Here is a 12,381-nt window from a genome sequence, read left to right on the forward strand (position 1 = left end):
CCTCAGTAAGTTGCCCCACTGGTTAATTATGCTCACTGTTTAAAATGTATGCCTTATTTCCAGTCAAATTTGTCTACCTTCAACTTCCAACCACTAGATCTTGTTATATCTTTTCTGCTATTTATTAAATATTTGTTCCCCATGTAGTTACCTGTAATCAAGTCACCCATTAACCTTCTTTTTCTTAAATTAAACAGATTGAGCTCCTTGCATTTATCTATATAAGGCATGTTTTCTAATACTTTAATCATTCTTGTGGCTCGTCTCTCAACACTCTTCAATTTATCGTCATGCTTCTTGAATCGTGGGCACCAAAACTGGACATGGTATTCCAGAAGCACTTGCACCAGTGCCAAATACAGAGGTAAAATAACCTCTCTACTCCTACTTCAGATTCCCCATTTATAGATCCAAGGATTGGATTTGCCTTTTTGGTCACAGCATCACACTGGAAACTGATGTTCAGGTGATAACCAGAAATGACCCCCAAATCTTTCTCAGAGTCACTGCTTCCCAGGATAGTTTCCCATCATGTAAGTATGGCCTACATTCTTTGTTCCTAGATGCATACATTTACATTGTCATATTAAAATGCATAGTGTATGCTTGTACACAGTTTACCAGGTGATCCAGATATTTGTGACATCTCCAAACTTTATCAGTGATGACTTTGTTTTGTTCCACATCATTAATAAAAATATTAAATAATGTAGGGCTAAAAACCCAGCCATATGGGTCTCTTTTAGAAACAAACCCATTGATGATTTCCTGTTTACAATTACATTTTGAAACCTATCAGTTAGCCATTTTTAATCCATTTAATTGTGTGCCATGTTAATTTTATATCTTTCTAGGTTTTTAAAATCAAAACATCACGTGGTACCAAGTCAACGCCTCTCAGAAGTCTAAGTATATTATATGAAGACTATTATCTTTATCAACCAAACCTGTAATCAACTTCATATTTTTTTATGAAGAGTTTTGACAGGATCTATTTTCCATAAACCAGTGTTGATTTGCCTTTACTACATTACCCTCCTTTAGTTGTTTATTAATCAAGTCCCATATCAGCTGTTCATTATCTTGCCTGGGACCAACAGCAGGCTGACAGGCCTATAATCACCTGGGTCATCCTGTTTATCCTTTTAAAAAAATGGCACAACATTAGCTTTCTTCCTTCTGGACTCTCCCCATTCCTCCAAGACTTATTGAAAATCAGCATTAATTAGCTCTTCAGCCAGCTCTTTTAAAGTCTTGGATGCAAGTTATCTGGACTTGGTGATTTAAAGATGTCTGAATTTAGTAGCTTCTGTTTAACATCCTCCAGAGATATTAGTAGAATGGAAAGAAGGTTATCATCATCTGATGGAACTCTGTCCTCCATTTTTCTCCAAAATACAGAACAGAAATATTCATTGAACACTTCTGCCTTATCTGCATTATTATTAATAGTTCTACCTTTTCCATCTAGTAAGAGACAGATACCATTGCTAGGATTCTTTTTGTTCCTAATAAATTAAAAACCTCTGGCTTACTCTTCTTAACTCTGCTGGCCATGGATTTCTGCTTTTATCAGTTTTCTATAATTCCTAATCTCAGATTTACATTCATTACTATCAACTTCTCCTTTGTTTCATTTGTTATACATATTATTTTTATAGCTGTCTTCACTTTCCCTCTAAACCAAGTCAATTATTTAACCAATACAGCCTTCTTCTTTGATTGCAGGATTGTGACTTTGGGCATCTGGGAATTGATTAACTTTACTAATGATCATGAACATTTTTACTGATTAAATTCTTTCTCCCAGATAATATGGCTCATAATTGTTTTCAGTTTTGTGAAACTGACCATTTTAAAGCACCAAATCTCTCTCTCTCTCTCTCATTGGTCTGGACTTTGTTTGCACATTATAAATGTGATCAAGTCATGATAATTTGGACCTAAGTTACCGTTAGTTTTTTTTAATTGGATTCCCTTCATCCATGCTCATATCATATCAGCTTCTTCTCATGCAATTTATGTATGATACCAGAGACCCTGTGTGACATGGTGGACTAGGACCAGAGGTCCCCAACACACCCATCTCAGGAAAGGAGCAGTGGAACTAAATCCTCCAAGCGGCTTAGAGAGACTGCATAGGAAGCAGCCAATCAGGGGAGGCTGTCTGGGGCTAGCCAGTCAGAGGGTTGCAGGCTAGGATAAAAGGAGCTGCAGTGCAGATCAGAGTCAGTTGCTGCTTGAAGCCTGAGGCATAAAGGCAGTGCTCCTAGTGGGCTGAAGGACTGCAGCACCTTGGACAGCTCAGTGTTGGCAGGGACCAGGGAAGTGAGAGAATGCTCCTGGCTGGCTGCTGAGCCTGAATATAGAAGAGCCCTGAGGTAAGGGTGAAGCTTTAGTGAAGGTGGGGACTGCAGGGAAGTGGCCCAGGGAGCTGAAAGCAGTTTCATTAAAGGGATACAGTGTCATGTGACTGTTATTCTTAGGGTCCCTGGGCTGGGACCCAGTAGTGGGCAGGCCTAGGTCACCCGTATAGGCCACTGGAGAAGTGGCCTACCTTTGGACAGCGATAAACCCCGAGAAGGAGAGCTGAACTACTTAGTGGCCCAGCTGCAGAGCTGGGGCCAGAAGGGCCCTGAGAGGATGAAACCATTGCCTCCAGGACGGAACCTCAGGTTGTATGGCCTGATCCCGGGGCTGGGACTGTTAAAGACTGCAGACACATCTAACCAGAAGGGGCAATCGTGAGAGGTAGGTGCCATGCTGTTACACCTGGTCTGACTTATGATGACGACATTCTTCTTGTGGTTCACAAAGTCACTGCTCTCATTGCCCACAAACTTCTCATTTCTATGGCTTCAGGTCTTAGGTATCCCTTTGGTTGCCCATGTTTCTGATCCTTACAGAAGAGCTTGTTTTACCACAGTTTCGTATAATTGTTCCTTAAGTTAGTGTAAGTGTCTGTTTATCATAAATCACCCTGGTGTTCATCAGCCTTGCTTGCAGTTCTCTGTCAATTTTCTCCATTTGCTGCTAACCAGCCTGCAAGATAATCAGATTTCTGTGTTTAAGTTAGATGTTGGCTCTTATATTGATATTCATCTGTCTTGGTTCTGCCCCAAACACTTCAGTCTTTTCTTTACTCATTGTGAGACCATAGTTTGTTAGTTCCTTGTTCCAGGCATCCATTACTTGGACCAAATCTTCCTCACTATGGGTTATTAGTGTAATATCATGTGTACAGATCAATTTCGTATTGCCTATCATTTGGATTTGTTTATTTATCAAGCCCCTCACAATTATTAGTATTGGGCTAAGTGCTGGTGCCTGGTGGAGCCCAATCTTTATCTCAAGCTCTCTGTGACACCAAAGGGCAACCACATTTTTTGTCATAAAACCATTATACATCTGGATAAGATCCTCTGGTACCCTATACAATTGTAACAGAGGCATGAACAGTCACCTAGGTACTTTGTCAAATGCTTTTTCCAAATTGAGGGAAGCCCAACTGTGCTGGATGTTTCCTTCTGTCTTCTTTTCCACCAACTATCTAAGATCTGTTATCCTTTTTTCCTTTTCTAAAACCAAACTGTTTCTTTCCTAAAATGGGCTCTGCTATTCATTCAGTGAATGTGACTATAATACTCTACAATAGTTGCATGCAGTGGGACAACACTTAATTTCTTAGTACTTTGAACAGTCATGTATGTTACTGTAGTGATCCCCCAGTCTCAGGTTTGGAGGGAGGCCACTCTGTCTCACTGTGTCAGGCAACAAAGTCAATTAGCAATCTCTGGCCCTCTGAGCAAAGCAGTAAGCAGTCTCTAGCCCAAGCTTCTGGGCCAGGGCAGGTGGCAATCAGGGTCTGGGATCTGGCCCTCTGGGCTGGGCAGAGAAGGGAGCCTAAGCCTCCTGGCTAAGGCAGCAAGCAAACACTGTCTGGAGATCCAGAGTCTTCTGGCTGGGACAAGCCAAAAACACACTATAGGCCTTCCAGCCATGGGGAGTTGGCTGCCACCCCAAGGGTCGGGATTGGCAGTAGGGGGACCTGGTCAAGCCCAGGGCACTAACAATAGTGGATGGTTCCACCACAGGGTCAGCAAGCATCCCCCTGAATCACTCTGGCAGCAAAACCAAACTAAAATCTGGTTTCCCTGGGCTACTTCCTACCACGGTCCGGGTATAGGGCTCCCTAGTCCAATGGTCCTCAGTCTCCTTGGGATACCCAGCTGATGACAGTACTGGCTTATGTCCTCTCCCTGGTCAGTCTCCTGGGGGCCGGGCACTGCACAGTGCAGTTTTGGCTCTGGAGTTCTGCAGCAGCCTGAAAACATCTGGCTTAAGCCCAACTGAGCTGTAAGGCCTGCCTTTTATACTTCCTGCTATGTCCAGGGGGAGAGTAGTGGTCCCACGCTCTCGGGCTTGGAGGAAGGCCAACCTGTCTCATTACAGTTACCCTTTTGTTTGTATATTGGTACCGGTATGGACTTTCTCCTTTCTCTTGTGATTTTTCTTCTGTTTAAGAACTGCATGCAGGACTTGCATGAACCAGCGTGTGCCAAACTCTGTCAAGGCTTCGATCACTTCTGCCATGATTTTGACTGGATCTGCTCCTTTTCCGAGTGCCATCTTCAGCAGTGCAGCCTTGACACTCCCTCAGCTCATTGACATCTATAATGATCAATTCACAGCCTATCAAGGGTTTTCAATTAAGTAGATCCACATAGTATTTGTGCTATTTTTTTGTCACAAGCAGTCTGTTTTTTGTCACAAGCAGTCTGCCCCCTGCATCTTTTACATGTGGTGTGTTCACTCTGTCTTCCTTTGTTTTGTTTGTCTGCATGCTTGCATACATTTTCTTTTTGAGAAGTTTGAAGGCATTTGTTCAACTCATTATATGGCTCATCTAAAGCTAGGTTTCTTGCCTTTCTGTTGCTTTATGTCAGGGCCAAATTCCATTTTGGAGTGAGAAAAATCTCCTTGAAATAGTGCATTAAAAAGGGAAATCAATGTCTTGTATTTAGAAGGTGATAGGGACTATCAGTGTATTTGAGGTAAATTGTTGCATGGACAGAGGAAATGTCTACTTTCAGTTTTTGCCACCTTTTATCTGCATCACTGGCTGCAGTTGAAAAGTTAGTCTGACAGAGACTGTCACCAGGAAATGCTTCTCCAAATTAATTGAGACTTCCCCCTCACCCCACAGTTGTGTGTGTTTGTGATGGGGGTGCTCAGGCATTTTGGAAATAGTTGCTTATATCAGCCTGATTTTATTATGCTCTGAATGAGTTGTGGGAATTACTTAAAGTGGGAGAATAGGGTATTAGCACCACTCAGAGGTCTCTCAACACCTTTTCAGATTAAGTCCTTTAATCCAGGACTAGCTCCATTATGGAAAGACTCTCGTTAACTTCAGTGTGAGATCTGACCTTTCTCTATTTCCTGTCGTTTAGGCATTGGTTCTGAGGATGGGGGAAGAGATTTTTAATAATAAACAATGCTCTGGGATTAATGAAGAGACACTTTCTGTACAGCTTCTATTTCACTAACAGGGAAGGGGTGTGTGTTGGGGAAATAAGGATGTCAGATGATGAAGTAGGTAGAAAAGAAAGAAGGCCTCTGGCGGTGGGGATGCCAAGATTGGCCTTTAAGCCCAATTTTTGCAGTGTTCCACTTTTTTTTTCCATTCACAAATTCTTCTAAACTCTATAAATAAATACCCAGTTGGGTGTTGACTTGAGACCTATGTCTGGGGAAGGAAGTGGGGGAATACATGGGGCAGTGCATAGTGGAACTTGATTAGAGGAAGCTTCATGAAGGTGTCTAATCCCATAGTGTAAGGGCAAGGGAGGGTAGGTTGAGAGGGGTCTTGTAGCAGGGGAATGTACAGTTGGTGACTGAGCTGTTCCTTAGGCACTGGTGAAATGTTGAGGGTGGCTGCCAGCCAGTAGCCAGAGCCTGGGGCGAGCCTGAGGTCCCAGTGTGGGGGAGAGGAGGATCGGAGCAGCTGAGGGGAAGGGAGTGACACCCACCCACCCAGGAAGAGGCAGCTCACACTGACTGACATCCAGTTTGCTGGCGCACAGCCCGAGCCCCCCGCACAGGCGCGCTGCCCGACATACCTGGTGCCCACAGGCAGCCAACGCCCGGCGCTGCACGCTGACCCCCCTGCCTTGGGCGCACGCCCGGGGCTGCCCGCCCACCCGCGGAGACCCGCTGAGATGCCCGGCGAGAGGCAGCGCCAGTCCGCGGGCTCTACCTAGGGCGCAAGGCGAGAGCCCGGCGCTGGGTTCATTGCCGCCGCCGCCCCCGCCTGGAGCAGAGCGACAGCGCCGAGCGGCAATAACCGATGAAGTTTAGGTAAGTGCTGCCCATGCAGCAGCCGCCGCCGCCGCCGCCGCCTCTCTCACCTGGGGGTGGGGGGAGGGGCCTGAGCAGCTGCCGCCTCCTCACTAGCAGCAGCAGCAGCAGCAGTGGCAGTGCTGTGCGGAGTCCTTCCCGCATCTCCTCCCGAGGAGACCCAGCAGCAGCAGGAGGGGCCGGGGCCGGGGCCGGGGCCGGGACTGGCTCGCCTTCCCCCCCCCCCAGCACACAGGGCGCGCCCGGCCAGCACGGACGCAGCCCGGGACTGAGGCAGCGCAGGAGGATAAACGCCGCTGCTGGCCAACAGGTACCGCCGCTTTGCTGGTGTCGGGCTGGCGCTGAGCAATGCCTGGGTTTTATAGGGAGCTTCTGTGGGAGACCCTCCTCCCCCAAAGGGGGTGGGAGTTTGGCTGGTACAAAGCCCGCATACAATGCGCGGCTGGGCTTGGGGTTGCCTATTCCTGGGACAAGAGCAGCGCAGTTGACTGAAGAGCTCTGACCATCTTCCGCCGGGGCTGGGAGAGAAGCTGCTGTTAGCAGTTGTTCTGGAGGCCGGTGTTGTGCGGCTTCAGTGGGGAGTAAGGTTAGGGGCTCTGCTGCAGCAGCCTGCGAGAGAGGTGACGGTGGCAGACACTGTGTATTTGCAGTGATCAGGATAGATGACCAGATGCTGCTACTGTCTGGTGTGCTGATCGCTGGCTCACTCCAGAGGTGCACGTTTGCTCGCTCTGCATCGTACTGCAGTAAGTTAGCAAATCACCGGGTGCTTAGATTGATTGATTGCAGTCTTGAAAGCTTAGCTGAGGGGAATATGTGCGTATATACATGGGAGCGGTTAGGAAGAAAGTTGTAGCAGCCATGAGTGCATTGGATGCTTCATGATTCATTAATCTTCAGTCAGTTCCTACTTACTGTCAAGTCCATTTGTCTCGTTGACCTATATCGTTTTCATGCCACAGCAAATGTCATGTTGCCTGATGGCTTTTCATCAATTGTTAAATTCCATATACATGGTCTCTTAAGCATTCATTGTGACTAATAGAGTAGTGAGTGGATGAAACAAAACATGCAACCGGAAACTTGAACTGCGAAGGCCCAACTCCTGAAACTTTCTGTTGAGGTGGCAGCTTGTTTGTCTAAATGACTTTCCAAGAAGGAATTAAAAATATTGCAACGTTGTATTTGCCTAAACTTTCAGATGTCTGAGGTCAACTTATTTACAGTTCGTTCATGTTTTACGAAGTCCAGTTGTGCTTTGATTCATTTTGTTGTTTTAAAGAAGTGTGAAGTTTTTTTTTAAATGTCAGAAGTGTTCACATTAAATTTCTTATAAGTGCACTGTTTTTGAGGTGGATTAGGGATTTCCTCAGAACATTACAACATCATGAATATTCTTCCTCTTCCAAATAGGCAGTCTTTCAGTTCCTCTGGTGATAATTCTCATGGAGATTGTTTTATAGAGGAAAACCAATGACCTTTTGCAGTATTGGAAAAAAGGAGAAGTTTTAGTCATCTTTAAAAAACAATTTTAACAAGTTAGCATAGCTTCCAAAAGCCAACATTGTAAAAATATTTCCGCAAAAAGAAAAGGCATGGCAACAGAATGAAAAGAGGTAGCATTATTTCCACAAGTGAGAGGGGAGGCACATGGGGGCAGGGGTGGGGGAAGCCATAACTCAAAACCCAGCTATTTTTAAGAGAAATGCCACACTCCTATTGAGGTTTAAGAACCTGTTTTTTTTCCTCCCTGTTTTGTTGGATTTTTTTTCATATGCAGAAACCACCTGATCACCATTGTCTCTGAAAATTCTAGGAAGTGCTGTAGGTTCCAAGGAGTGTCTTAGACCTATGAAAAATATGCCTGGACCCCTCCCAGGCTTTGCAGATGAAATGACAATTTTTGTTTGTATGTGTGAGTGAGAGAGAAATGACAATCCAGAAATACTGCATTGTGTGTTAAAAGGATAGGATGTACAGAATGACAGCAGCTTCTAAGAAATAGCTGACATCCAGAAGCAGAATCTCTTACAGGGTTGTCACGATGCCCCATGTTCGTTTGTGGGGGTGGAACAACATAGACATGCAAAATAACAGCTGTTTATCAGGAAATAAAAGTCCTCAAACAATGCTTTATTAGGGGACTAAAATGGAGAGAGGGGTAAACTCCCCCACACCCTCAAGTTTTAAATATTTTGGACCAAGAACTATTAATCCTTTTGGAATTAGTAGGATTGCACACATGTAACAGAATACAGATACTTATTTGTCTGGGAGGAGGAAATATGTGCAGGATGCTACTTGCAGAGGCTGTTTCATAAGTTCATAGAATATGGTATTTGCAGTGTTGTTGTAGCTGTGTGTGCCCCAGGATGTTAGAGAGAAGTGGTGGTGAAGTAATGGGTCAGTATTAATACTTGGATGGATGGATTTTTTTTTAAGAGTTTAAACAATCTGAGAGTAGGAAAGCTATTACAGATTAAAGTGTATTGTGTGATTTTACTATGTACAAGGATTTTTGTACCATCACTCCTATGAGGCAAAATGTCATCCATGTGGTGCCTTTTTAGGATGCAGGTGGACAGCTCTTGACAATTACTGAGATCACTAGAGGAGGAATGAAGATAATAGTGAAACAGCTGTAGGAAAGCTGCTAGAGCAGCATGTGCCCCAAACAGGAAGTAGATTTGATTGATGTCTTTACAAACAAACTTATAATAGGCTGGCTAAGCCTATGGTAGTAAGACAACACTGTTAAAAACTTTAAAGATAGTCAGCTGGATGACAGAACTGGACTTCTGCTTTCAGTGCATATTTACATTGTAGCATCTGTAAATGCTTTTGAGTTTCCCTTTTAAAACAAACTATACTTTTGCAATCGAGTTATTTGAAATCAAATAACTAGACGGAAGCTTATTTGAATGTTAGTATAACATTCATTTCCTCTTTGAATTGGCATGACCTTTATAATGCATTAGTGTGTTAAATATACATTCTCCCCACCCATAATTTTAACAAGTCTGTTTTTAGCAGGTATTATTTCTGGCATTTTCTCTGTTTTTATAATTAAATTTGTCACACAGAACATATTTTATAATGAAAGCTCCACACATATTGTATCTCCCTACCTTTTGTCATTCCTTGGTCTGCGGTGTCTACTCTATGGCCAGTTCTCCACTGTTTCCACAAGTGAAAGAGAGCAAGCAGGATAAAATATGTACAGGGAGATGAGAGGGACATAGTTTGGGTAGTTTTTCTTGGTTGCATGCTGTCCAGGAGCATAGGAAACTCAAACAAGCTTCACAGATGGGAAGGAGATGGAATTCAGACCCATTCCCTCACTGTGATATGCCATCCCCCTGAAGGGCAGTGTGGAAGGCTGACAACATTTGGGGGACATCATAGGAATATGGCTCCCTGGTGGACAGGAGGCAGTTCAGAGGCACAGACCTCTGGTGGCCTCTTGAGATCAATTGGTTTTAGAGTCAAACTCCTTTTCTGTTCCACTAAACTCTGCTCCCGTTCTCAGTGGGGATAATCACTATCTCCTCTCTTCAAAAAGAAAAGCAGCAATAGAACTGATTCTCTTCAGCCTTGTGGGGAAAAAAATGTGTACCTGTGCAAAGTAGTCTAAAGTGCTACCCAGTCATAATGCTAGCAATTTATATACACACTGTACTTTGGATAGTAGTAAATTACTACACAAGATGAAAGGCAGTGGAGAAAAATTGTAGTCCTTTATGCAGGAAAATCACAATTGTAGGATGACTTGGTTCTTTAGTTGTAAGCTCTTTAAGGTTGGGAACGTTCTTACATTCGTTGTAATGCTCCAGGAATACCTGTTGTGGTGGTGTATATTATTATTAGTAACCTGGAGTTTTCTCATTATAATTCTCTACACACTGTCAAATTCTTTGTAGTAACATAGCTCTTCAGCACAGTAATTTTTCTATACCATGGTTACCATGATATGATAGCTTTCTAGCTGGACAAACCAATTAATAATTCTGTGAAAAAGTTTAGAAAGTGACTTTTTAAAAAAGTTATTTTTCATGTGTCCTCACTTTTATACTCTGACAGGGAGAAAAAGCCACTCAGAAAATTAATATGTTGGGCATTGAAACTGATATTGTTTGTCTAATTTTACCTATTCTTTTAACAACATTGTTAATGGGTTAATTATGCAGTGATGAAAATAAATGATTTGCTAAAGATAAATGATTTAATATAATACTATCAGCCAGGCTTGCTGAGTACACTGTCTGCTCATTTTCAAAGGAATATATACAGTGTGCATGCTTTTTTAAATCAGTATATAATAGTTCCAAAACATCAAATAAAACAGCTTTATACAATCTAAAACAAACATTTTCCCCTTTGAAGTATTTTTTGCCTTTATATGAAGATAATGGAGGCTTTGTCTGAGTAATGCTTACAATATTGGGCCTGAGGGATATTATTTTCTTTATTTACTTTTACACACATTTGAAATTTTAAGGAATGTAAGCACTTTGTGGTTGCTTAATTATTCTGTGACTGACCCATTAGTAGCAGTTTGGAATGAAAGCAAACAACTTGTGACACCATTGTGCTGTCCTAAACTTTTCAGGAAAAAAGAGAGAATTTACAAACACATCTGTCACTTTAGTGTTACTAATTAGAGTTCTAGTTGGTGGAATTCAGTAACTTCCCCCACCACACATAAGTTTATCCTGTTTCAAATAGTGTTTCTATTTAATAAACTATACATTTTAGAAAAATAGCATCTAGGTAAGCTTTTTTTGTGTTTAAAACATTTTTGTGACACACATGTCAGTTTCTTAGTGTTTCTCAGTTTCTCAGTATTGATCCTTTTGAATTTCATGCAACTTCAAATGGAGCAGAAATGAAATTTTCTGTATATAATAGCAGAGGGATTTTCAAATTTTATAAAAATATATATTTTTAAAGCCTTTCAGCTTCATTTGGGGACTTTGGATTTTTTTGACAATTTTTTTTTCTTTTTGTAGTAATACAGTTTTAATTTTTTTTATTATTATTATTTTTAAATTAGAAAGTTCTGCAGAAGCTGTATGAATATGGGCAAGTTGTTGTCGTCAAAATTGTTAAGAGTTTTTGGTGACCTATATTTTGGTCTACCTGACAACTTTTGGCAAAAATAAGGCTATAAATCAGTCATTTTTTCCCTTTCATGTCTAATTTATTTAAGCACAAAAGAGTTTGTGCCTCACTTTGATCAGAGTTTCCAAAAGCTCAAATTCCCATCTTAATCATTTTTTCCTACTGCTGTACTGAAAAGGTATGACTATGCAGATACTGTAAAATAACTAGAGGAGAACCTCAGAGTTACGAACACCTTGGGAATGAAGATTGTTCATAATTCTGAACAAAACATTATGGTTGTTCTTTCAAAAGTTTACAACTGAACATTGACTTAATACAGCTTTGAAATTTCACTATGCAGAAGAAAAATGCTGCTTTACCTTAATTTTTTAGTAGCTTACATTTAACACAGCACTGTATTGTATTTGCTCTTTTGGGTTTGTGATGCTGTTTGTGTACTTCCGGTTCCAAATGAGGTGTGTAGTTGACTGGTCAGTTCATAACTCTGGTATTTGTAACTCCTGAGGTTCTACTGTAAGCTTGTAATGTTGGCTATTAAAGTAGTCAGATTGAAATGTATATGGTATTCTTGCAGATTAGGCTGAAAGCATTGTGTATATACTAAAAAATTGGATTGCACCATTCTGCAATTTCCATGAAACAGATAGAAGGGGAAATTGACTTGAGGTAAGTGGGCTAGTTTCATGATACACGGGCAATGCTGGCACTTACGTACATGTAGATCATTTAGTCAGAGCCCATGTTCATGGCCAGGTTATGAATTCTTTTGTTCCACTAATGAGCAGTTATGGGCATGAGTAGACCCACTGGATATAATCCTGGCCCAATTGAAAACATTGTGCGTTTTACAATTGTCTTCAATGGGACTACTTGTGTGATTAACAGTTAATCAATGCT

General features: G+C 42.0%; 1 protein-coding gene across 1 annotated transcript in view; it reads left to right on the forward strand.

The window, feature by feature from the left end:
- The first annotated feature begins 6,995 nt into the window (after nucleotides 1–6,995).
- The window catches only part of DGKB (diacylglycerol kinase beta), a 534,249-nt gene continuing 528,863 nt past the window's right edge, over nucleotides 6,996–12,381 (forward strand). The window contains exon 1 of the mRNA XM_045008243.1: nucleotides 6,996–7,106. The gene's annotated coding sequence lies outside the window, so the exon portion shown is untranslated. The remainder of the gene's footprint in view (nucleotides 7,107–12,381) is intronic.

This window comes from Mauremys mutica, chromosome 2 (assembly GCF_020497125.1).
Source record: "Mauremys mutica isolate MM-2020 ecotype Southern chromosome 2, ASM2049712v1, whole genome shotgun sequence".
Classification (NCBI taxonomy): domain Eukaryota; kingdom Metazoa; phylum Chordata; order Testudines; family Geoemydidae; genus Mauremys; species Mauremys mutica.